The sequence below is a fragment of the Equus caballus genome, chromosome 1 (assembly GCF_041296265.1).
Source record: "Equus caballus isolate H_3958 breed thoroughbred chromosome 1, TB-T2T, whole genome shotgun sequence".
Classification (NCBI taxonomy): Eukaryota; Metazoa; Chordata; class Mammalia; order Perissodactyla; family Equidae; genus Equus; species Equus caballus.
The window spans coordinates 188278380-188304556 of NC_091684.1; the positions used below are offsets into that span (position 1 = coordinate 188278380).

At 37.2% G+C, this 26177-nt stretch overlaps 2 long non-coding RNA genes across 2 annotated transcripts; one reads left to right on the forward strand and one right to left on the reverse strand.

The window, feature by feature from the left end:
• The first annotated feature begins 3930 nt into the window (after window positions 1–3930).
• On the forward strand, window positions 3931–17792 carry LOC138925185 (uncharacterized). Its single transcript, XR_011441067.1, has 3 exons — window positions 3931–6669; window positions 10858–10937; window positions 17160–17792. It is a non-coding gene; the product is annotated as an uncharacterized lncRNA (long non-coding RNA).
• On the reverse strand, window positions 8075–21476 carry LOC138925184 (uncharacterized). The gene is made up of 5 exons (XR_011441066.1): window positions 21297–21476; window positions 20412–20655; window positions 18716–18897; window positions 16848–16930; window positions 8075–10678 (listed from the first exon to the last, which is right to left on the reverse strand). It is a non-coding gene; the product is annotated as an uncharacterized lncRNA (long non-coding RNA).
• Window positions 21477–26177: the final 4701 nt, after the last annotated feature.

A 26177-nucleotide genomic window follows, 5' to 3' on the forward strand; every position in this document is an offset into this window, starting at 1 on the left:
CCACTGTCAAACATTACTACCTTAGCTAAGGCCATCTGTGACATCCTCAATCCCATCTAAAAAAGCAAGGGGAAAAATGACAACAAACAAACACAGAGAGACAGAGACTGGATTGGTGGTTACCAGCAGGGAAGCAGGGAGGGAGGGGGACGAAAGGCATGAGTGGGCACATGTGTGTAGGGGTGGATGATGATCAGTGTTTGGGTGGTGAACGCGACGTAATCTACACAGAAATCGAAATATAATGATGTTCACCAGAAATTTGTATAGTGTTACAAACCAATGTTACGGCAATTTAAAAAAAAAAGAAAGTAAGGAGCAAATTCCTGGTGAACAGTAGATTTTCCCAGTGTCTAAATATTATTAAAGCTCAACTTGGTAACTGTCAGCACAAATGTCATTAATTGTACCCACATGATCTGAAATAAATTTTAAAAGATGCTTAACATTCAACCAGAAGGAAACTTAAACACCACAAAAATATGAGATACAGATATATATATATAAATATAGCAAATTAATTTAGGAAAATTTATAATTAAATTTGTCTTAACAAAAGAGTTTTAAATGAATTAGCCACATACCACCGTAAACATTTATATTGGTGAGGTTGCAGCTTAACCAACAGAATGAGCAACTATAATAATTTTTTGAAAATTAGATTATTATGTAAAAGTGGCAAAATGGCCATTACTATAAGAAAAACGTATCTTTTGCGACAAGATGAAACATATTACATCCATGTGACACTAAAGGATACAATGTTAAAACTCACACATTTAAAATGGGAACAGATATTGTCATTGTTTCATAGAGTTTAGCAAAACCTGCAGAGGAAATTATTCTGGGAATGATATTAGATCATGATTTGCTTATCATGGTAATTCTAAAAGACGAATCTATGTTGCCAACCAAATGGAGTAGGAGTAAGAGTTGCAACTTCTAAAGAAAGATTTTGTGACGTTTATGATTCAAACTCTCCTGGACAATCTGCAGGGAACAAAAAAATTAGAGGGAAAAAAATCGAGTGGATCATCATTTCAATTCTTAGTTCTGGGTAAGAAAGATGTCCAAAAATATGAAATGAACCCATAAACACCTGATTATATTACTCAAACTCACAGAATATACTGAATGTTTGAAAGCTACAGACGTATTATCTGCGTTCCATTTATTTGTACCATTTTCCAAAACGTCAGTGGAATAAAGAAAGCTTAGAAACAAATGGAACAAACTATGTTTAAAAGATTCAGCCTTGTGGAAGTGTTAGATAGTGAAATTCCTCGGGAAACTCAACCATGTGTTTTGTGTCTTATCAGTTCTGCATAAATAATGCAGCCTGTCTGCCAAATTCAGAATCCTATAATAGGCTGTTCAGATGGTATTATTAGCGAGAGGCTGGGGTTGGCTTGGCCCTCCTGAAGGAAATGGGCAGATGACATTGGTGGATAAGGAAACTGCACACAAAATTAAAAACGACAGGATAAGTGTGAGATAGGAAAGCAGGCGGTGAAAGGACTTTAGAGACAAAGGATTCTCTTAATTAAATGTGATTAGGCATCTGTTATTTTAAAAAAAGGAAATCAGAGTAGTATCAAGGCACATTTTTCTGACTTTTATGATAAAGCAGCAGGCTTCTGCCATCCCCTTCCATTTTTTGTAAATTTTCATTTTTGGTGGATGAATACTAAAGTAGGTCTCAGACATGAGTAATTTTAGCCTAGAAGCTAGAAGAAATAGCGAATTTTGGAATGAAGGTTGTGAAGTCAGTCATTGGACCTTCTCCAAGTAATAACAGCATGTAGTTTCACTAAACGTTGATAGATTCTCCTCCTGGATTTTTTAAAAACATCATAGTTAACCCTTACAGAGAGAGGGTCCTTGCAGAATAAAATATTCTAAATAGGTTTAATTAATGCCAAAAGCATAGAATAGTATTTTAATCCCCAGAGGACTTTTAGAGATTTTTTTAAATTAAAGCACCTCTAAAAAGATGCATTGTTATTTTTATAGTAGCGGCTGCATTTAGACGCTGTTATTTCTTTTAAAAAAGATTGGCCCTGAGCTAACATCTGTTGCCAATCTTTTTCTTCCTCTTCTTCTTCTCCCCAAAGCCCCCAGTACACAGCTGTATATTCTAGTTGCAGGTCCTTCTGGTTCTACGATGCGGGACGCTGCCACAGCATGGCTTGATGAGCGGTACTAGGTCTGCACCCAGGATCTGAACCAGTGAAACCCTGGGCCACCAAAGTGGAGCAAGTGAACTTAACCACTGAGCCACAGGGCTGGCTCCTAGACATTATTAATGTTATAATTCATTTGATTCCTTTTCAACGAGTTGCTTTAAATTGATCACTCGGGTTTCCTATATCATTGTCACTATCGAATAATCAATTCAAAGAATGATTATTGAACAATTAATGTATATAAGATAATGTGATAGATGTGGGGATGGGAATGAAAGGAAGTTTATAGCTCAGCCCTTGTTTTTAAGAAGCTTAATATCTAATAAGCTTCAGGAAATGTGTGATCAGGGAAGACTTTATGGAGAAGACAGAGTCTGAACTGGGCTTCGAAGGATTCTTTACATTTTAAAGGCCATGTCTGCAGGGTGGGGGGCGGGGGACAAAGCGTCTAAGTAAGAAGAATCAGCTATTTCAGGGCCCGCAGAACAATGGTTCCTGCCCACCTACGTAAGAAAATGAGACTTAATGCTAGAAATGAATTTCTAGCTAGGAGACATGTGTGAATTAATTAAGCCAAGATACTTGAAATAAGAACATACAGAAAGTTCTAAAATAAATTAATGGTTCACAGCCTGAGAACTTCAGCCCTCTAGAGGGACCACTGAATTATTGCAAGGAGCCCTTGAATGGAATCCAAGCCCAGGTAACAGAATTAATAAATCACCTCACCTGCAAATATGAACCACCATCTTTCTAAAGCCACTGCAAGTGATAAAGAACATATTCACTTAACAGCGCTACTGCATTTTTCAATCAGTTATACTGAAAGAATAACTACTGAAATTTCCTATCATTTCATTGTCTTATTCAGACCAAATCAAGTCAAATTTATATGCATTATACTATATGGCTATTTTGTCTGCATTTATAGTTAATACATTATAAAAATAATATAAAAAAATAAATATATGAAAAAATAAAAATACATTTTTATGTGAACAAATGTCCAGTTTATAAATCATTGCAAAATATTTACTAGTATTTTGTTCTATTCTGTACTCTATCTAAACATTCCCCTGTTACTGAAGATTTACGTTGTTCTAGTATTTCACTATTCTAAATGATGCTGTTGCAAACATTCTTGCCATAGCTAAATATTACATACATCCTTAAAGTTTTTTAGGATAAATTCCTACATGTGAAGTTGCTAAGTCAAAAAGCATATATTTTTAAGGCTTTCAAAATATATTGCTAAACTGACTTCTCAAACTTTTTATCATTCTATGCTCTTTACAACAGGCTGTAAGACCACTAGTTTCCCTGCTAATATGAAACAACACTGCATGTTGAAAAGGGGACATTCATAGTCAAAAAGATGAGAAATTTCCAAGCTCCAGCTAAATGACATGGGAAGTACACAGAGAATCAAGACATTTCAGTGTCTCAGGTCAGCAGGCAAATGTCCTATAGCTGTAGAGAACTATTCATACGATGTATGCTTGTATACATGTGTAGTTGGGTGCCGAACGGCACACAATGTTTCCTACCATCAATAACTCACACACTTGCCTAAGAGATATTCACTCTGTTGAAAGCCCTTTTCTTCTTTGTAGGCTCAAAAAATTACAACCCAAGGTTCACTCAAAAAGAAATCAATGGAGTATAAAGTATCCTGGTCTCCCCATATGCACAAACATGTGAGAAAGGCTACTTTCTCCTGAAGAGGATCTTATTTCTTCAACAGGAGCTGTATCTACAGAGAAGGGGGTGAGCACACTGAAAACATGGTCTCTGAGAAGGCAGTAGCATTCTCTCCACTCATCCAGAAAGAAGACAGCAATGGAACTGGAATTTTTGTCAGTTTGGGAAACTTAGAAAATGTACGTTCTAAACACACATTCGCTGTTGTCTGTGCATGACAGAGAAAAAAATACATTTGTTGGATCTGATTATAGTGATTAAAAAATCAAAAACCTTTACCTCTATTTGATGTAAGTGAAGTCTATTCTATTTATAGAAGATTGGGAACTATCTTTTAAAAGAAAATGTAAGGCTCAGAAGCCTAGAGGAGTAATTTCTATTAATTATACTTGCGATCTCTGTCTACCCACACATTTCAATGACATCCACTTATGCCTGTAAAATGGAAATAAGAAATGTTCCTCTGAGACAGAGAAAATGATGAGGTAAACTGGCAAAGGAGAAATGAGATTTTTAAAACTTGAAGTCCTTCAGAATACTTAGATTCTGTGTTTACCTCTCTACCTAGGGCCTCTTCTTTGATTTGGTACTTGACTCTGTTTTCCCGCAGATTATCACGTCATTCTATCTTGATGTTGCCTTGTTTATTGCGCTCCAAATTCACAATGTCTGTCTCCTTCAGCATCTGTTGTTTTCTTGGACGCTAGAGAGAGGAAGCTAAGAATTCCAGGCAAGAATCCAAAGTCACTTTGTTCAAATAAATTTCCAAATACACTGGCCGCAGACAAAGGTTTGTCTCTCTGGACCATCATTTCAATCCTATCAGGGGTATAAGCAAATCAGGAGAGCAAGAGGAACGAGGCTGAGGCCCAGGGAAGAAGAGGCAAACCAGTTAGAATTCGTCATTGTTACCTGGGCTTGAAAGTAAGAGAGCAGCTAAAGGGATTTATGGGAATTCAAAACAGAGGGAGACATAGCAAAGAGAAATATCAATAAAGCTTCTTAAAATGAAATAATCTAGACAGATAAGAGAAGTCGCTGCCCTAAAATGCTGGTTACTAATAAACATGACCTAAAACGTAAACATGGATTGGTCAAAAGTTTTCCTGCAGAATGAAGCTGGTGCCAAACTCTTGCATTACAGAGATGTTGACAACTGAGCTTTATTGGGAAATTGGAGGGGAAACCAGACTGTTTTTTTTTTTCCTACAGAATTTACAGAAAGATTTCAAAGACGTACAGAGAATTTCCATACGTCCCTTAACCAGTTTACCCTATTGTTAATATCTTCCATTCCCAAAGTACATTTTTTGAATCTAAGAAACTATGTTGATATGTTGCAATTAACTAAATTTGATAATTTATTCAGATTTTACCAGTTTTCCCCCAATAACCTTTTTATTTTCCAGGATCACATCCAGGGTACCACATTGCAGCTACTCATCATGTCACCTTAGGCTCCTCTCAGCTGTGACAGTTTCTCAGAATTTCCTTGTCCTTGCTGACCTTGAGAGTTTTAAGGACAGCTCGTCAGGTTTTTCTCTTTTTCTGAATGTCCCTAATTTGGGTTTGTCTGATGTTTTTCTAATGGTTAGACCAGGGTCAGGGTTTTTGGTGAACAAAACCCACAGAGCTGAAGTGCCATTCTCAGAACATCCACTTAGTTTTTGAAGATAAAATTGATAATTGCCCTAAGTCTTTTGAAATGACTCCACCTCCAAATTAATTCAAAGTCTACTCTAATAAAATGACATCAGCAAGGCTACCATGACCTTTTCCATCAAGAATTTCTAGAATCTTGCAGTTGTGACTTCCTCAGCAGTGATATTATCTCCCTCTTTCTGAAGGACAAATATGTTGATATCAAGCAGTGTATGAGTCCTAACTCAGCTATGAAAGTATAACTGAAAGAAATGCAGATTTATAATGATTTGGATGATACAACAGACACCACCCTGGTTGTCCTCCCAGCATCCATCATCAAGCCTCTTTCATCTTGCCCACCTCCTGTTTTAAGGTTGAAAAGACCAACTTTTCACTTTCCCAGCCTCTCTTGCATTTGATCCAGTGCTGGTCTATGAGACGAGAGCTAAGTGAGGTGAGGTGTTATGGGGAAAAAACCCTTCCTCCTTGATCAAGGGAGAGGGGCATGGTGAGAAAGCTCTTTTCTCACCTTTCCTGATGTGGATGTGTGAAGAAGAGATGTCAGGGGATGTGTCAGCCATGAAACAACAAGCCTCAGGATAAAAAGCTAAATGCTGAGAATGGGAGAACAGAGGATGGAAAGAGCCTGACCTCTACTTCTAGAGTAGAGTAGAGTAGAGTCATTGAGGCACTGCATCAACCCCGGGACAGCCAAGTGAACTATTGATATCCTTGCATTCATTGGGTTTGCAGCTCAAAGCATCCTTACTGATACCCACAGCGATATTTGACATTTCTCGTGATAACTCAGAGGGGATAAGTTGATGGCCCATAGACATTTTTGTTTCGTCTACACAGTGTTAAATGTACTTACCCTGTCTTTAAAATCAGTTGTTTTCACAGGAACAAAAAATTTTCATTTCTTTGAAAAATCAGCAAATCTGGAAACACTTGGCCTGCAGGTCCACCTGCCAACTGTCACCTGGAATGCGGTAACCGCTGCCACTTTCAGATGGGACCTGTGCTCTGCTCTTCAGTTCACTGCAGTCCTCACCTGGTCAACTTCGTGCATTTACATTATCTGTCTGGATCTTGCAGACATCTGTGAAAAACCTTTCACACCCAAGTTTCATTTAAGGCAAGCATTCCCCGGCATGTCCTTTTCGGAGTTTTTCTTTTTTCAGTTTTACATAAGAGGAGTGGCTTCTAATTTTAGAAGAATATGTCCAATGAAAATTAGAGAAATATGGCTCTGATAAACTTTGCAGCCCCTTTGTGATAACATATTTCTTTCTCTTCTCTCCCTCTCCTCTCTACCCTCTGGCCACCCAGAGAGCTGCTGAAGAAAAATGAGTTGATTAAGAATAGCTTTCCAACTAACATAGCCCAGATGTTTTATTGAGCCTGGAAGTGCCTGTAGTCAGTCAGGAAAAGATTCCAACGTTTCATGTGTCCATTTATGCTCTGTAGAAAGCCACCTAGCTGATCTGGACTTCTCTCTTTGGATGGAGCCTAGCAAGTTTTCTCAGTGGCATGTTTTGAGTTTGCAGTTCAGGGAAGTGCAATGTATACCCCATAAAACATGCCAAATGCATACACATGACCCATGGATTGCGGCTTTCCGCTGGGGCACTTCTCATAGATACAGAAAGAATGGAAGAGGAAGTCTCTTTCCAGCAAAATGTATGAGGCCATCAGTGACATTCTTATTATTAGAAGCGTAAATGTGATGTCACTATAGATAAGGCAACTTGACAGAAGGAAAGTAAAGTTTATTATTGCTCCCATAGAGGATAAACATAAGACTGTTCTGGTGAGAAAGTTTTGAGACTTGCCTCGAGATTTCAGAGCTACCGCCTTCGGGGTCATCCCCTCCCCTTAGCAGTAGCCTCATTGCAGCATATTCAGTCGGAATATGCCCCTCCGTGCATCGCCCACAGAGGTCACAAACACAATGCCACAGGAAAGGTAGACAAGTGGGGCAGGCCAGGAGTCAGTGCCTCAGCAACTGTTCTGACAGTGGTGGAACCTGAGGTACGTGACCCCAAGCCCTGTTCAAAGGGACACCGCCCGTCAGCTGTAGCCCCTGAGTGCCAGGCAGGATTGTGAGCTCAGCCATGGTTTGGGGTACCTATGACAGGTCTCTAGGCTCACCTGCTTTTCTGATGAGAAATGTTTGTCATTTTCAACCGTCTAACCTAATGTTCAGCGCCTTATAAGAAAGAGCGATGGAGAGAGGTAGGCCTTTCTCACGCAAGAGTCTCCGTGTAACTTTTCTCTGCTACTGCAACAATGACTCTCGTGGAACAAGCTGGCTAATTATTTTGTCTCCAATGTCAGCGTTCGATGTTTTCAAAAACCATTTCTTATTTAATTTTAATCTTTTCTTAACTACTAATATTTCAAGAAAATCATTTCCTACTTTCATTACAAACACTTTTCAGGAGGGTCCCACATTTTCATTACATTTTTTGCCTGGAAATCACAACGCAAGGCAGGTTGCCCTGAAGGAGGTTACGTGTTTCCAAAAGAATAACGCCGCAATGGGAGGAGATGTCATTTAATAAATCATAGTGATAACAAAAAATTCATAATGATGAAAATAACAAAAATACTACTATATGCTCATTTTCGTGGTAAAATTTGACTTCCAGTCATATAAAACGGACATAAAAGTAATATACAATGGATATATATATATGACAATTATACAAAGGGCCTCAATATATCTGTATCTGTATCTCTCAGTATATATTTAACTAAACAAATAAATCATATCATAAAATTGACCTAAAACTAATGTAATGTCTACGGTAAATATTAATGAATAATTCTATAATTTTTTTTTACTTCTTAGCATTTAGTAGAGATTTGGGAGAAATATAATTTGGATAATTTATAAATTGTCTCAAGTAATATCTGTCACAAAGGTTTGAATTGATACATTGCTTTTCCTTCAAAACTTTTCCATTTAGTAAGCAGAAACAATCTCCACTCTTTTTGACCTTATGGCTTTCCTATAGGATCTTATAGGTGTCTACTTCCCAAGTATTTTCCTTATTGTTGTGTTTCTTGTTATTGATGACAATGACAATAAAAATAATTTGTTTTTGTTCTATCTCCTTGGTTCAGGTTTTCAGAAGACTTTCAGGAAAAAACCTTTTAACACCTACAAGTAATCCCAACGTTTAAAAATACATCCAAAAATTAATTAGTATAGATGTATTTTAATAAGCTCAAGTTAAAAAATGTTACTTATTACAGATTCAATCAGTGAGAATGCTAGGTGTATTCAGTTGAACACAAAAATGTGAAAATAGGAGCAGTTAATAACAGCTGCACCTTTATATCAACTTCAGCATCTAATTTATTTCTGTGATGTTTTCCTGGCTGCATAGTATTGAGAAAATACTAATACACAGGAATGCAAATGCCAATAGTTAAAGTAATAGATTGTAATTTCAAGATTTTTAAATTGAACTTATCCAAAAGCTTGAAGGAAGACTAGTAAAACATTTTTGTTAAAAAAAAAATGATTAATGAATCAAATTTAAGCTATAATAACCACTTACACTATATTAATCTACACATTGCATATAATGCTACAAACACACATACCCCTCTGTACGATAAAGGATTATCACCATACCACATGCGAGCTTGTGGGCTGTGAACTTCAGTCAAGCAGAGCTGGTGTTTTGTCCGTCACTGAATAGCACATGATGCTGTGGCGGTGTATTTTCTTTTGGAATTTTACAGAAATTGCAGAGCTGGAAAATGCCTTTATTTATTAGTTATAACTAACACCTAGCACAGAGCTAGAGCATAATAGGTATGTTTATTGAATGAATGAATAAAATTGTTTAAGGCTTTGGTGAGAACTCTCAGAGCATTTCATAAATTTTTGATAATGCACAACACGAATTACCAAGTCATTATAAAGAACCAATGTAAAGACTAATAAAATATTATGTATAGTGAAACTGCACAATGTAGACATGTTTGTGTATATTTCATTGTCTGTGTTACACCCGTGCAAAAACCACACTCATTAACCACAATGTTAATACTCTCGCAGAAGTGGGTGCAAGTGGTGAAACTGGCCGTTAACTCAGCTGCATCAAGAGATTTAAGCTGCAATGTGTGAAGGAGCAAATGGAAGGAATTTCTTGCCTTTCACTTACATTGTGGGTTAAATAGGATTTTGCATTCTAACCTGAAACACCAACACAAAAACATATATTCAATACGTGTTTGATGATGGTTCCGTGGATTAGTAACATTGTTTATGTGTGACAATGTGATTATAAGATCCAAATAATGGCTTTACATATACATGTTCAGAATAAAGGCTATTTGTAACTTGAGAAATCCCTTTGCCGTCCTGGATGTTGTATCCACTTTAAAACACTGCTCCATAAGATTAAATTATTTGAAAACTGTTGAAAGTTTTTGAATTTTACTATTAATAATTTTAGCTATGGTAATAACTTCAAAAGGTAACGAATGTTAATGAATATTCATGGATTTAAAACATTTGTTAAATGCCAGGAAGGAACTGTATCAGCACATTAAATGTTGCCTCATGTAAACCTACAAATTACCTCATTATTACTGTCATTTTACAAATTAGAAAGCTGGGGTCCAGGAACATGTAGTCATTTTTCCAAAGTTGCAATGCCACTAAGTGGGTAAGCCATGATTTGGACCTAGGAGTGATTACTCCAAGGTCCGTGTTCTTCTCTTCCGCTTTGCATCTTACCCATGAGTAAAATACTTCTGCAAAAACAGATCATGGAATGAGAACATTGTGATGCTTGGGACTTATAATTCCTTCTAGGTAATGTCTCTAGAGGGTCTTGAGAAACAGCTTGGAACTGGTAGACACTGCAGTAAGTTAGACTCTGCAGCAAGGGGTCTCCCATGTTCTTGAGTCCTCCAGACTGGACATGATCCCCTCTTGGTGTTCCCCAAATTCTCTGAATTTTACTTTTCATATGTTACACTACAATCGTCCATCTTCTTTGTTCTCCATTAGACCGTGAATAATTTGAGGGCAGAAATGTTTTCTCTTTTATCTTTGTGTCACCAATGCTTTGCCCAATGCCTGTCAACACGTAGTTCAATACCTGGTTGGCACTTAATAACTTTGAAACGAAAGAATAAATGAGTGAATGAATAAAAAGTCAAGAAGTATTATCTTAATTCTAGACCAGTCGTTCCATAAACAAACAGGATAAAGTGCAGAAAACCTACTTCACTTACTGTTTAAAAGCCTTTAAGAAGACACCAAATTTGACCTGCTATTTCTACTTTTCCCCTGTAGATTACTGATTCTCTTTGCCTAAAGATGTCATGAAGACCAGTGCAGTTAAGTTCCTTGGGAAAAAAATCTATAAAACAAAGGTAAGTTATTATGGTTCTTACTTCATGTGAAGAGGTATAGGGTACATTTCCTAACTTTTTATTTTTAAAAAAATATGGATGGTTTATTAATTCTGGATAAAAAAGCAAAAATAACTAAAACAATTATTCTCAGGACTGCACAAATATATTTTCCTTTTGTTTCTTGCAATTTAAAACCATCACCATGTAATGCAATTAAGCAGAAAGAAATGTTTGTAGTAATGCAAGGAGACATTCCTTCTTTTAATTTCTCTTACAAAATTGAAACTTTCTTTTGCTGATATGTTACTAATTAGTTTCTGATATGTTACTAATTAGTTTCTCATTATATGTGCCCATTAAATTAAAAACACAAAAATAAAACCACTTTTGAACAATAAAGCTATAAAAACACACTGCTATTTTAGATTGCTAGTTTTCTGGATCCTTCTACCCCTACACAGTTCATCCATCTCTCACCTACAAAATTTTACTAATGGTTTCTTTTAGATTTTCTTAATCGTAAGCTAAACAAATCCTCAATAGAAAGTGACCCCATTCATTCTAAACTGTGTCTTAAGAAGGTGCTATTTAACTGCAAGAAAGGTGGATACTCAACCTAAACTTTTTCCATGGTGGACCCCAAGAACGGGGGAATGTTAAGATATAGACATCTACCTATGCAGCTTTTTACTTGTAGGTCTGTGAAAAACAATTTTAAGAACAAACTCAAGTATAAATAGTAAGGGAGGAATATTCAGTTAAAATAAAATATCTTAAGTATTCATTTATGATTTTCATCACTTATGGGATCCAGTATTGATCATTTTTATGCTAGTCTTTGTACTGCTTTGGAATTCATTTCCAGCACAGACGTGGGAGCATTCCCTAGGGGCATAACCCAACAGGTGTCCTCCAAGTTTGTATTATTCAGTCTCATTTTCTGAAGAGCAATGTGATGTGACTGGGGGAAAGTACTGATCCTAAAAGAAGTCAGCACATTTGCATTCAACTCTGGGGTCTCTTACTGACTACTTATATGTCCTTGAACAAGTCGCTTCAGCACTCTTCACCTCAGCGGCCTGATCTGAGAAATAGTGGCATCAGGCCTGATAAGTCCTAAGATCTCTTCCCAATGTAAAATGCAATTAAAATTTTTTTAAAAATCTTCCTTTAAGTTTTAGAAAATATTGGTATCTATATGAGATGATGGATGTTAACTAAACTTATTGTGGTATTCATTTCACAATATAGGTAAGTCAAATCATTATGCTCTATACCTTAAATTTATGCAGTGCTATGTGTCAATTATATGTCAATAAAAATGGGGGAAAAGATTTGGAAAATAATAGTTACATGTACAATAAAGGGATTATCCTTATAAATATCAGTTCTCATTCTGCACAGGTAAGGAGTTGATTTAGAAGAAGGAGTTCTTTTAATAAGATCCAAGTTTTAAAGTCACAAAAGCTAATATTTGTAAAGACCACAGAAATGATAGTCTTTTTTATTATTTATTATTTATTTTAGGTGTAGAACCATTCATCCATTTAGTAAACAGCAGTCTAGTGAATGGGCTTGGGAAAACTGAGACGACTCTACTCAGTGCTAGCACACGGCTCAGGTCTGCGATTTTTGCATAAATTCTCTCGACGTTAGAAAATGTTTTCAGAATTTTCTTTGAGTCACAGTAGCAATTGAGATGACATGGAAAACTACATCTCCCATCTCAAGTACACATAAACGCTAGATCAATATAAGCATGACCCATATTTATACATATTTAAACAAGATATGAACTAATAAAGGTATCCACATGCAAAAGAATGAAGTTGGACTCCTACCTCACATTATATACAAAAATTAACTAAACATGGATCATACCTAAGTGTAAGAAATAAAGCTATTAAACTTTAGAAGAAAACATAGGATTAAAATCTTTATGACCTTGGTTTAGGCAATGATTGCTTAGATATGACACAAATAGCACAAGTGACAAATGAAAAACCAGATACATCGGATTTCATGAATATTAAAAACTTTCGTGCTTCAAAGGATACCATCAAAAAAGTGAAAAGATAACCCACAGAACTGGAGAAAGATTTTCAAATCATAAATCTAATAAGGATTTTTTTTATCCAGAATATATAAAGAACTCACAACTCAAAAGTAAGAAGATAAATTATACAATTAAAAACAAGCAAATGATTTGATTAGACACTGCTCCAAGGAACACATACAGATGGACAATTAGCACCTGAAATGATGCTCAATGTCTTTAATCACTGGGAAAATGAAATCGAAACCACAACGAGATACCACTTCACACACACTAGGATGGCTATAAGCAAACGACACTAGGAATAAGTACTGAGTGTTGAGAAATTGGAAACCTCACATGTTGCTGGTATGAATTTAAAATGGTGCAGCCACTGTGGAGAACAGTTGGGCAGTTTCTCAAAATACTGAACACAGATTTGCACCATAACCAAGCAGTTCCACTGCAAGGTACATACCCAAGAGAGATGCAAACATATATCCACACAAAAACTTGTACCCTAATGTTTATAGTAGCATTGTTCAAGATAGCCAAAAAGTGAAAGCAATCCATCAAGTGATGAATGGATAAAGAAAATGTGGTATACCCACACAGTGGAATATTATTTGGCAATAAAAAGGAATGTAGTACTGATACAGGCTACACCATGGATGAACCTTGAAAACATTATACTAAATGAAAGAAGCCAATCACAAAAGACCATATATCGCATGACTCCATTTATATGAAATGCCCAGCATAGGCAAATCCATAGAGATAAAAAGTGAATTAGTGGTTGCTGGAGGAGGGGAGGAGGATATAGAGAGTGACTGGAATGGGCACCAGGTTTCTTTTCCATGTAATGAAATGCCCTAAAATTAGATAGTGATGATGGTTGTACGATTCTATGAGTACACTAAAAATCACTAAATCACGTACTTTAAAATTTATGGTATGTGAATTATATCTCAATGAAACTGTTTTAAAAAAGAATTTACCTAAACTAAAAAAAGAAAAAGGGATGGATAGTTTTGAAAATAAGTTAGATATGAGTGAAGAGAAAAATGGTCAAATGGAATCTAGATGCGAATAAATCACTGAGGATGAGCTACAGAAATAGAAAATATAAATAAGCAATCAGGAGAAATAGATGCTAAAATGAAAAGTTCAAGCATATATCTAAGAGGAATTCAAGAATGAAAGTAAAAAGAATGGGAGAAAGGCAATATTCAAAGAGGTAATGACTGCCAATTTTTAAGACTTGATAAAGGGTGAATTGAAGATGTACAAGTCCTGAGCAGGACAACAAAATGTTAATTTGAAAACATTTAAATAATAAATTATAGGGACACCAGAAATCATGAAAACTGAGGAGAAAGATTTTATAAACATCCAGAAATAAAATTATGAACAAAGGAATGAAAATCAACCTAGAATTCTGACTATGTAAACTACAGTGCAAAAGTTAGAGTGAAAAGAAGACATTCCTGGCCAAATGCTGAGTTTATTATTCACGACACCATCAGCTAGAACTGTTAAAGTAAGTACCACAGAAAGAAAACTGAACCAAGAAGGTAAACATAAGATGCAAGGAGAATGGTGTGCAAAAAAAGAGATAAATAGATAAAGAACCCAGAATATGGAAGATTAGTGTTAAAGCAATCCAAGGTCATCATCTTGTTCAAGAAACAAAGATGTAAATTATGTTTTGTTAATTTAAATATATATGTATTAAAATTTTGAGAGAAGCTGTCAACAAAATAGGAATATAATGTATAATTTTCAAACGCTGAGGAGGAAGAATACAATAGAGAACTCTCTATTCATTTAAAACGAATGAAGAAATGAAGAGGGTAAGAACAAGTCAAATAAGTAACATGATGGATAGAAAACACAAAATAAATTAGAATAAATAAGTCCAAGGGCTGGCTCTGTGGCCGAGTGGTTAAGTTCCCGTGCTCTGCTGTGGCAGCCCGGTGTTTCTCAGGTTCGAATCCTGGACACGGACATGGCACTGCTCATCAAGCCATGCTGAGGCAGTGTCCCACATGCCACAACTAGAAGGACCCACAACTAAGAATATACAACTATGTACCGGGGGGCTTTGGGGAGAAAAACGAAAAAGTAAAATCTTTAAAAAAAAAAAGAGCAAATAAGTCCAAGTATTTTAGTAATTGCAATAATGTAAGTGCTTTAAATTTATCTATTAAAAGACAGATAAGGGGCCAGCCCCATGGCCGAGTCCTTAAGTTCGCTCGCTTTGCTCCGGTGGCCCAGGGTTTTACCGGTTCAGATCCTGGGCGCGGACATGGCACCGCTCATCAGGCCATGCTGAGGAGGCATCCCACAAGCCACAACTAGAAGGACCCACAACTAGAATATACAGTTATGTAGTGGGGTGCTTTAGGGAGAAGAAGAAAAAAAAAGATTGGCAACAGATGTTAGCTCAGAGCCAATCTTTAAAAAAAAGAGAGAGAATATTAGCATGAATTTTACAATTTAGCTATATACTCCGTAAAAGAGATATAATTAATTCAAACAAACAAAAGGTACAAAAATATTGAAAATAAAAGGATTAACAAATACAATGGAGAGTACTAACAAAAGTTGTAATAATATTAATACTAGATAAAATTGAATTTTAAAAATCCCTCACAAGGATAAAAAGTGACACCATGAAATTTCGTGATAAAAGAAACATCAAACATCAAGTGATATAAATACAACAAGCATGAACTTGCTAGCACAAAATAACTTGGCCTCAATATATGGAAAGTAAAACTAACAGAATTGAGAAAACTGATAAATCCACAATTAGAATGGGGTACTTTAATACATCTCTCTCCAAAACCGAGAGATGAAGCAGGTCAGAAAAGAAGCAAGGATGTAGAAGATTTGGATAGTCTTAATATGTAGCCCTCATTTCACAAACTCCTCACCTCTGACCTTGCAGCGCTAAAGCAGCCGTGGACATCACGTGATGAGTGAGCGTGGCTGTGTTCCAATCAAACTTTCTTCACGGACACTGACATTTGTCATCATCATGACATTCCATGTCATTATTACGTGTCATGAAATATTCTTCTTCTTTTGATTTTTTCAACCATTTAAAAGTGTAAATACTATTCTTAGCTTATAGGATGTCCCAAAACATCCATTGAGCACGATTTTGCCCACAGGCTGCAGTTTGCCAAGCCTTGCCAAGACCACGAAAGAAATCCTTACAAATTCCAAACGCAATCTAGCCACTTTTCATAAAAAAATGTATTATTTCTGTTAGCGTATAATTAGTTTATTATTGTTACTTTTAAGAAAATTAAATAGCTAAATATATTTTTTAATTTATCAGTTTAATACAGTAAATATTAGCAGATATAACAAGACACAAATGAAAGCTCTTTGGGGCTCTGAATATTATTTGAATGGAAAGGGATCTTGAGACCACTAAGTTTGAGAACTGCTACATATACAGTATATTTCGGTAATAATGGAAAAAAGTAGAAAACCCCTAAATGTTCACTATGGTAATAAATAAATAAGTTAGGGTAGATTTATTTAATAAATAATAGACAGTTGCCAAAATGAGTAAACAAGATACATTAGAAATACGGGTACATCTCAATACATATTCTGCATTTAATAAAACATGTTGCTGTTGCTTTGGCTCTGATTTAATTTTTAAAAACATACATAAAATGCTATATATCTCAAAGATATATATGTATATATGCTATTTGTTTAAAATGTATATTTATTTTCACAATAGAAATATGAAAAGTGAGCCAGAAAAATACATACAAAATTCTTAATATTGGCTGCTGGTAGAGACAGAATAAGAAGGCTGGAAAGCAACAATAAAGTGGATGTCAACTCCTTACTGAAAATATACACACCTGTGGCAGATACGATGCAATGGTAACGCTTGTTCATCTGGTAATCCTCTGTGGTGAGCACACAGGCAAACACATCCCCTTCTCTAATGGAGACAAATTGTCAGTGCAAATCACACATTAAAGTCACAAAATGAACTACAAATACCATTTTAAATTTCAAATCTTGAACAAGTGAGAGTAAGGAGGACCTGGGGATCCATTGGTGTAGGACTGACTCTGAGGGGCGTAAATATTCATAGCTTCCTTCAAATGTTCAATGAGTAAAAACATAAGAAAATACAGCCCAACGATGGCAACCTCTCTTTGTTTTAGCACAGGGATCTATCGAACTGGATGGAGACGCAGATCTTTGAGGCACGTTAAATTCAACGAGGTGACGCCCTTCAATCTATGGAGGAATACGCCATTATTATTGTTATCATGTATCCAGCTGCTCCTGAATGTGGCTCTTTCATGTTGTCCACCCATTCTGAGATCCCAGGACAATGGGAAGTCATCCGCTTCTCAATTCGTGGGGCTGGGATTAGATCCAGACAGGGTGATGCCAGAGTCTGTGGCATCAGACAAAACACTTAATCACTATGCCTTACTCTCCTCATCTCTAAGATGGGGACAATAACAGTTAGGCAGAAAGCCTAAGTTGGAGCTGAGCTAGGAGACAATTTCGTAACACATATCAAAAGCTTAAAATTAAATTTGATTAAGTAATTCCACTTTCAGAGATCTGTCCTAAGAAGATATTCACAACTATGGCTCAAAATATATATACAACGCAGTGGTTCCAATTTTTCCCTATTATAAATACTCCCATTGTTTAACAATAGAATATGATTAAATGAAGGATGGTTTATACAAACAATGAAGCTTCATGCAGACATTTAAAACAATGCTTTCAAATCATTTAAATGCCATGGCAAAGTCTAACGTATAATTAAAATATTAAGAGGAACAAAGCAGTGTACTTAATTTGTTGGGTAGATATAGATACAGAGTAGAAAAATGCATCAAAATGTGAGAGTTCATCTATTTTTTATTTTTTATTTTTCTTTTTTTTGAGGAAGATCAGCCCTGAGCTAACCTCTGCTGCCAATTCTCCTCTTTTTGCTGAGGAAGACTGGCCCTGAGCTAACATCCGTGCCCATCTTCCTCCATATCGGGACACCTGCCACAGCATGGCTTGTCAAGCCATGTCATGTCTGCACCTGGGATCCAAACCAGTGAACCCCAGGCCGCCAAAGCAGAACGTGCAAACTTAACTGCTGTACCACCAGGCTGGCCCTTACCTATTTTTAAAAAATATTTTATTACACATCTAGTTCATATTTGTTTAATAATAATCAGAAAATACATATAAGCAAAAAAGAAAAGAAAATCACCTTTAATTCTATCAAACAGAGAAGAATAATATTAACAGGTGAGGTATATATACTTCTGGATATTTTCCTATGTGTTTTTTAAATAAAAATTGTATCATATTGCAAATACTTTTGAACTAAATTTTTGCCTTTACTGTTAATAATTTCCTTAGAATAAATTTTACAAATAGATTTTGTGGTTCAAACTGCACACACTTTTAGCATATTTTATATATATATATGGTCAATTTTACATGTCAACTTGACTGGGCCACAGGGTGCCCAGATCTTTGGTCATACATAACTATGGGTGTTTCTGTGAGGGTACTTTTGGATGAGCTTAACATTTAAATTGATAGACTGAGTAAAAGAGATTGCTCTCCTTAATGTGGGTGGGCCTCATCCCATCAGTGGAAGGCCTGAATAGAACAAAAAAGTTGATCCTGCCCAGAATAAGAGAAAATCCCTCCTGTCTAACTGCCTTTGAACTGGAACTGACACATCGAGCTGTACCTGGCTTTGTCCTGCCTTCAGACTGGAACTGAAACACCAGCTCTTCCTGGGTCTCCAGCTCGCCAGCCTTCGGACTAGACCCAGCCATCAGCTCTCCTGGGTCCCCAGCTTGCTGACTGCAGATCCTGGAACTTATCAGCCTCCGTAATCTCGTGAGCCAGTTCTTCATAATAAAGCTCTTTCTGCATATAGATAGATATTCATCCTATTAGTTCTGTTTCTCTAGAGAACCTGGACTCATACGTAGGCTTTAAGGAGGGCCTATGAGTTTATCCTGCCACCAGCAGCATATGACAGTTCCCATCTGCCTGCCCCGAAGCTGAAGCTCTGTTCATAATTCTCTGCATTCAGCAATTTGATTCAGTAACAGCACTGTCACATTGTTGCTTTAATTTACATTTTTATTAGTAAAAATAGATACTATATCCTTAATGTTATTTCCATTTTTTCTTTAATGAGTTCTCTTCATTTGTCTACTTTTTTATTTATGTATAAGTACTTTGTAAAGAAGATTTGTAACTCACAGGTATCAATTTTTTGTCATATACACATGTTCCCAGGTTTTTTTCCTGTAATTCTGTTTATTTTTATTATTTTATGAGGAAATTTTATTTAGGTGTGCAAATCCAGCATTTCTCTCCTTTATGATTTCTGGTTTAGTGTCATTCTAAAAAAGTCTTTCCTCAAAGCAAGACTATCCAAATATTGACCTAGATGACCTTCTAGAATTTTTATTATTTCATTTTTATAATGAGCTCTTTACTTCATCTGAATTTATTTTGGTGTAGAATGTGAGATAGAGATCTTTTTTCCCATTACATAATCTATTGTTATTCTGCTAAAATAAGATGCTTGCTGTGACCCACTGTTAGGCACCATTCATTTTTATAAGGATTAGCATTAGCAAAATCAGGCGACAGGAACAATGACCTCTTCCTTCAGTAGGTCTTTTATGGTGGGTCTTAATTTCTGCAGACCCCGTTTAAATCTATGGTGGACCATATTAACTGTTTAACCTGGAGGGCGGGGGAAGAGGACTCCAAGGAGCTCCGTTTTATTAAGCCAATTGTAGGTGCCAAAGGCTTAATTTTATTTCATGACTTGATGGGTCAGAATATCCACACCCACCATGGGATAGTTTAGGGCACTGGGCACTACGACCCTTAGGAATTTATGCAAGGCAATACTTCTTACAGTCGAGGTGAGGCATAACTCTTTCTCCTTATTTTGTGGTTGGTAACTCTAAAAGTTAGGGGGTACCTTCTTTAAATTTAGTAGGATCTCCGGGTGTAACTGTTACTCGAACTCCAGTATCAATTTAGACCATGAAGGTTTGCCAATTGGTGCATCTCAGCAGATCTTAAAGTTAATTTAGAACCCATATTGTAGTGACACAATAGCCACCAGGCACCCTTTTTATCTTTCTTTTGCATAAATTCTTTTAGTAAATTTTGAATTTCCAATTAGGTCAAGTCACAGACCCTTGCTACAGCTCCTGTTTCCTCCCACTCTGTGAAGAGGTCGTTTTGTTTTATTTTGTTTTGCTTTGGTTTTCGGTTACTGCGTACACTATGGGGGAGAGGGGGTCCTCTCCATCCTGATACTGTCTGTCAGTCTCATCTTCAGAGAGTACCACATCAGTACCATCAGGGTTAGGGGCCTCCCCCATGGTGAATGGTTTTTGGGGTTTAGGCACCTTGGGATTAAGTCGGGTTTGAATTGATCACGTGATACACTGATAAGGTTCGGTACTCAGTCAGCTCAGTCTTTTTCGGTTTGCTTCACAGTTATCCGGTAGCGTGGTGGTATCCTCTGGCCACGCCGTAGGTTGCCATGGGAGTTCGTCCTCTATGATCTTGAGAATCAGGATCTGTGTTGCAACAGAGGTGTGGGCAGCAGCAGCAGAGGCATTTTAAGGCATTGAAGAGTCCTGGTGAGCTCTGTGAATTTAGGAATGTAGATCTCGGCATGCAACATAGTGACCACTCTTCCTCACACAAGCAACCAACTAATGGGCCAGCATACGGCCCAGGGGGCCAATGCCAGGTTGAGACACACAGCCAGTGGTCACAGGGTGAGAGTTGTTCACCTGAGCCTAGAGTCAGCCATGGCTTAGGCTGGAAATGAGACACATAAAACCGTCTAGGTCAAAACCCATGACCCAGGGCCCCTTTGAGGAGGACCTCAAATCCCATACTCCTGTCCCTAAATGCTTATTATCAAAACTTCCAATTTGATTCGTTAAATCTATAACAGATGTTTAGTAGGACTCAGCAAACACATCACAACTGAGCACAACCCAAAATGTAGCAAAACGCAAGCTTACCAGCAGACAGCAAGACAACTCAAAACACACGCTAGCCAGGAGGCAGCAGCTCAGCGCATGCTTGCCAGCGAGCAGCAGAGGCAATCAGCAAGCCAAAAAGCAAGAGAAGGAAGACCCTCAGGTCTCACAATGCCCACTGTTTTGTAGTTGCCCTGCAAAGGGTGGGATCAACGCCAACCTAAAACTGGTTCAGATATCAAGAGACTGATGATGCCACATGTGCAATAAGAGCACGTGAAAAGATGTGTTACTCACATAGAGGGGCTTCCGGGGAGAGCAAGGCAGGCACCAAAGCTGGTCCAAAGTGAGTTGAATGAAGACACAGGTGGCTTTGGTTTTTACTGTGGTTAAGGGGAAAGACCTGCATCAGGGTTCTTGCACTGAAGCCAGGGTTTGCGTGGCTTCACTTCTCCAGCTCCAGGGGAGGGAGTGCCCAGGACTTCTTATCAGCTTGCGCAGATGTGAGGCAAGACGGGAAAGGAAGGGGCAGGGCCTGAGAGCTGTCAAATGTAAAAATGGGGTCGGAGTCTTTACCACAGTGTTTATTTTTCTTTCTGTTCCATCATTGTTAGGTACTGGAATCAGTGCTATATAAAGTGAGTAAGGATGATTTGGGAAACTTTCTACATTTTTCTATTCTACAGCATAATTTAATGAGTATGTGAATTATTTATTCCCTAAGGATTTGCTAGAACTTACAGAAAAGTGCTTATGAGTCATTTTTAGAGTTAATTCTCTGACAATTTAAGTTTTTCTATGGTTACTGATATTCTTGACTTCCATTTCCACTTAGGTCAATTTTTATTATGTTATATATTCCAGATTATTCTATTTAGGTCATTTATACTTTTGAAAAACAATGTAAATTTTCCTTTGTACTACTTTCCTATTTTCTAAGTTTCTTTTTGTGTTTGTGAGTAGAGGTACCTCAGGTTCAGAATATTGAGTCAATCATAATCCTCACTTCATGACGCATTACAATTATTGGCCTATTCCTCTAATTTGACTTACTGACTAACTTAATCCATTGCATTCACTTACCTCTTTCCCATCCCCCTCCCTCTCATAGGAAAATAATATGTTTGGTGCATATCCTTTAAATGAAACTATTATTATGACTCTTGCATTGTTCTGTGCATGTATTTTAATTTAAATAGATAGCATCATTCTGTAGATACCATTCTTAGTACCACAGTTTAACTCAGCACTATGTTTTTAAAGATAGGTTCATATCTCTGGACATATATCTGTTGCTTCTGAATGCTGCAGAATAGCCTGAAATGTGTATTGATGTTACGCTACTTCTCTGCTCCCCAGTGATGAGCAACTAAATGGCCTCCGCCTCCTCATTACCACAAATAAGACTGTGACGAAGATTCCACCACATGTCCCCTCCTGGGCCCATGCGAGAATGTCCCTGTGATGTGTAACCAGGAGAGAGGCTGCTAGAGTCCAAGGGACACAGCTGTTCATTTGACTAAATATTCTCAGATGTTTTTCTGGAATGGCTATACCAGTCTACTCTCAGATCATCAAAATAAGAATATATTACTTTTTAGTTGAAAAAAAAATGTTTTTGACTTTTTAAAAATAACAAACATAGATAACTTCTTCAAACTAACAGAAGTAAAATACCAATGACAAGGGCACACTTTCCTATTCAATCATTCACTTATCACATATTTAATGAGCACTTATCATGTGTAAGATGGTATGTGCTGATGTCATAGAGATATCTAGAAACAGTTTCTGCTCTATTGGCACTTAGATTCAAGTGCAGAATACAGACATGAAACCTATTGTGACAGCTATTAGCATATATGTTTGTGGAAAATATGGGAGTTGGGACATCAAAAAAAAATGTTATCATTTCTACACATCATCACGGAGGAAGCCATGAAAGGTAGTGAAAGACATGGAGGCAATTTCCATGCACAAGGATTGGCACAAGACAGAGGATGAAATTGCCTGGTGCATTCAGGATCTGCAAGAAGTTGAATGCAGCTGGAGTAGAGGATACAGAAATGAGAGTCAAGACTGGAACATTAGGAAAGAACAGACAATGGATGGACGGCCTTGTAGGTGCTAAAGAATTTGAGCATGAGCAGACTTATGCTATAGGACGATCTCTCTGGTATCACCAGAATAAGAGTAAGAGACCCAAGGATGTGAGTCCTGTAAAGAGTTATATCTGTAAGACCAGGGCTCAGGAAAGAGATCTGGGATAGACAAAGGACTTAGGGAGTCATCTGCATATGCATAGCAGCTGTAGACAAGGGTTTGAATGAAATCATATAAAATGAAAGCAAATTATAAATAGTCATAGTAGGAATAATTCTTCAGAGGCAAGATGACTCAGAAAAGAAGGTAAAATTGTCATCTTTTTTTTTTTTTAATGTAATCCAAGCCTTACTGGCAGAAGCCATCACCTTGGGGTCTTTTTGAGGGTTTGTTTGTGGGGGGGATGAGGAAGATTGGCCCCGAGCTAACATCTGTTGCCAATCTTCCTCTTTTTTTTCCTCCCCAAAGCCCCAGTACATAGTTGTACATCCTAGTTGTAAGTCCTTCTAGTTCTTCTGTGTGGAATGCCACCACAGCACAGCTTGGTGAGCAGTATGTAGGTCTGCTCCCAGGATCTGAACCCATGAACCCCAGGCCACTGAAGCAGAACACGCAAACATAACCACTGCACCACCAAGCTTGCCCCTAAAATTGTCATCTTTTAACTTTTTATTTATTTATTTATTTTTTAAAGATTGGCACCTGAGCTAACATCTGTTGCCAATCTTCCTTTTTTTTGCTTCTTTTTCCCAAAGCCCCCCAGTACATAGTTGTATATTCTAGTTGTAAGTGCCCCTGGTTGTGCTACATGGGACGCCACCTTATCATGGCCTGATGAGCAGTGCCATGTCTGCGCCCAGGATGCGAACTGGCAAAATCCTGGGCCGCTGAAGCACGGTACGCAAACTTAACCACTCGGCCGCAGGGCCAGCCCCTCCTCTTTTAACTTTTATTTCTGCCTTATACTCCAGTCAATCAATCCTCATCAACTTAGTTTGTGCTATACTCTTGTATTTGTTCATATGTAGCTTTGAAAGTGTCTTTAAGTTTTGTTCAAATGTTTTACTACAATAATTAGGCTGTAACTTCTTGAAGAAGTTGATAATAATCATAAATTAAATCTTAAAATTAAAAGAGTAAATATTTGTATGAAGAAACCCTGACAACCCTAGTTCTTTCTTTTATGTCCATAAACATCTGGTTGGGAGTAACGGAATAGGATGCTAGTAAATAGTGACATTAATAATGCACTGAGATTTTTAAGAATTTCACCTGTCAGATCCATCCAGGATAATCTTTTTGTTGTTGTTGTTGTTGAGGAAGAGTATCCCTGAGCTAACATCTGTGCCAATCTTCCTCCATTTTGTATGTGGGTCACCACCACAGCATGGCTGCCGGTGAGCAGTGTAGGTCTGAGCCCAGGATCTGAACCCACAAACCCAGACTGCCAAAGTGGAGCATACTGAACTTAACCACTCAGCCATGGGGCCAGCCCCTAATCTTGCTTTTAATTAACTTAAAGTTGACTGATTTGGGACCTTAACCAAATCTGAAAAATCCTTTCATCCATTTTCTACCAGCTAGAGGCAAATCAAAAGTTCTGTCTACACTCAAGGAGAGAAAATCACTTTAGGATATATTCACCACACATGTCCTTTGTCAAGAAATATTTATTGAGTGTCCATTCTGTTCCAGGTGATCAAGACAGAACAAATTCCTTGATCGCACAGGGTACATGTTCAGTTATGGGAGACAGATAAAGGAAAAAATAATTTCAGGAAGTAATAAGTGCTATAAAAGAAGTAGGGAAAGACAAAGATATAGAGAGAAAGGGAGGGTGGTTATTTTAAGCAGGGTAATGAGGAAAAGCTCCATAAATGTTCCTGAAGGAATATATACATAGGACATTATCCCACGGAGCAAGGCAATTAAACATCAAATGATCAATTGGAAGTTGGGCCTCATATTCTAATGAAAGATGCTCTGACTGAGTTCAGACCTAAAGAAAGACTCACTTTCTCCAATCATAGTTACACTTAAAGCATAACGAAGTTATGTGTTATGTGTCTTCCTCTTTCATTATTACCCCTAGTCAGCAGCTTATGATTCTAAACCAAGAAAAGACCCATTGAAAGCATGCCTTCTATTCCAATGACAAAGGACCGAGACATAAAAACTTGTCCCAGTTTCTAGAACACTGCTTGACTAAGGTCACCACCCAAGTCTCTCCTGGGGTAAGGATTACCCAAAAATAGGGATTACCCACTTCTCTTTGGGAGCAGAGGAAGAAAAGGAACTTAATCACAAATGTGCTGACATTTAATCAGGAGAAGGAATTCCACCCCCGGGAAATAGGGTCTAACCAGAGTATCTTGACACTTGTCTTCTTTTGAGAGCATCATAGAAACAAAGAAGAGGTTTGAGCTCTACTCGGAGCAAAAAACTAAAATAACATCAAAGAAAAATTCAACAGGAAAAAATTTAAATTACTGTAATAGTAGTCACTGTTAATCTTCTCATACTCAGCAGTAGTGGTGTGGAACTACAAAACCCAAAAGTTTTAAATAATGTCAGTCTTTATTAAAAGAGTTAATGCCAATCAAAATAAGTTAAGGTCCACTACCCTTAGGAGTTACGTAAATATGTACATGTTTTAAAATGCTGCCTTGATCCAACTGACTAATGAACATTTCATCGACCTTAGGGAGTAATTGGTAAAGTTACAGAACTTTACATTTGTAATCTTACCCGGGTTCAATCTTCTTTATTGAAAGAAGGAAAATTAGCAAAAGGACGTTGCTGAGGAATAAAAGACTTCAGGATAGATTTTTTTACACAATTTTTTCACTTTCATCTGCAATGAATTGAGCATTAAAAATATTTCATAAAGTTTATGAGGAGAATTATGCAACCTAGTAATGAAATGCAAATATCTCTGTTCATTAAGGCCCAACTGTTCCCTCAGTTTTGCATACACAGCTCGGTGGGGACTGATGATTATACTGCACCGTGAAAAAATGTTTATTAAGTGTCAGTATGAGGCAGCTAGGTGTATCCAATTATACTCATATGACG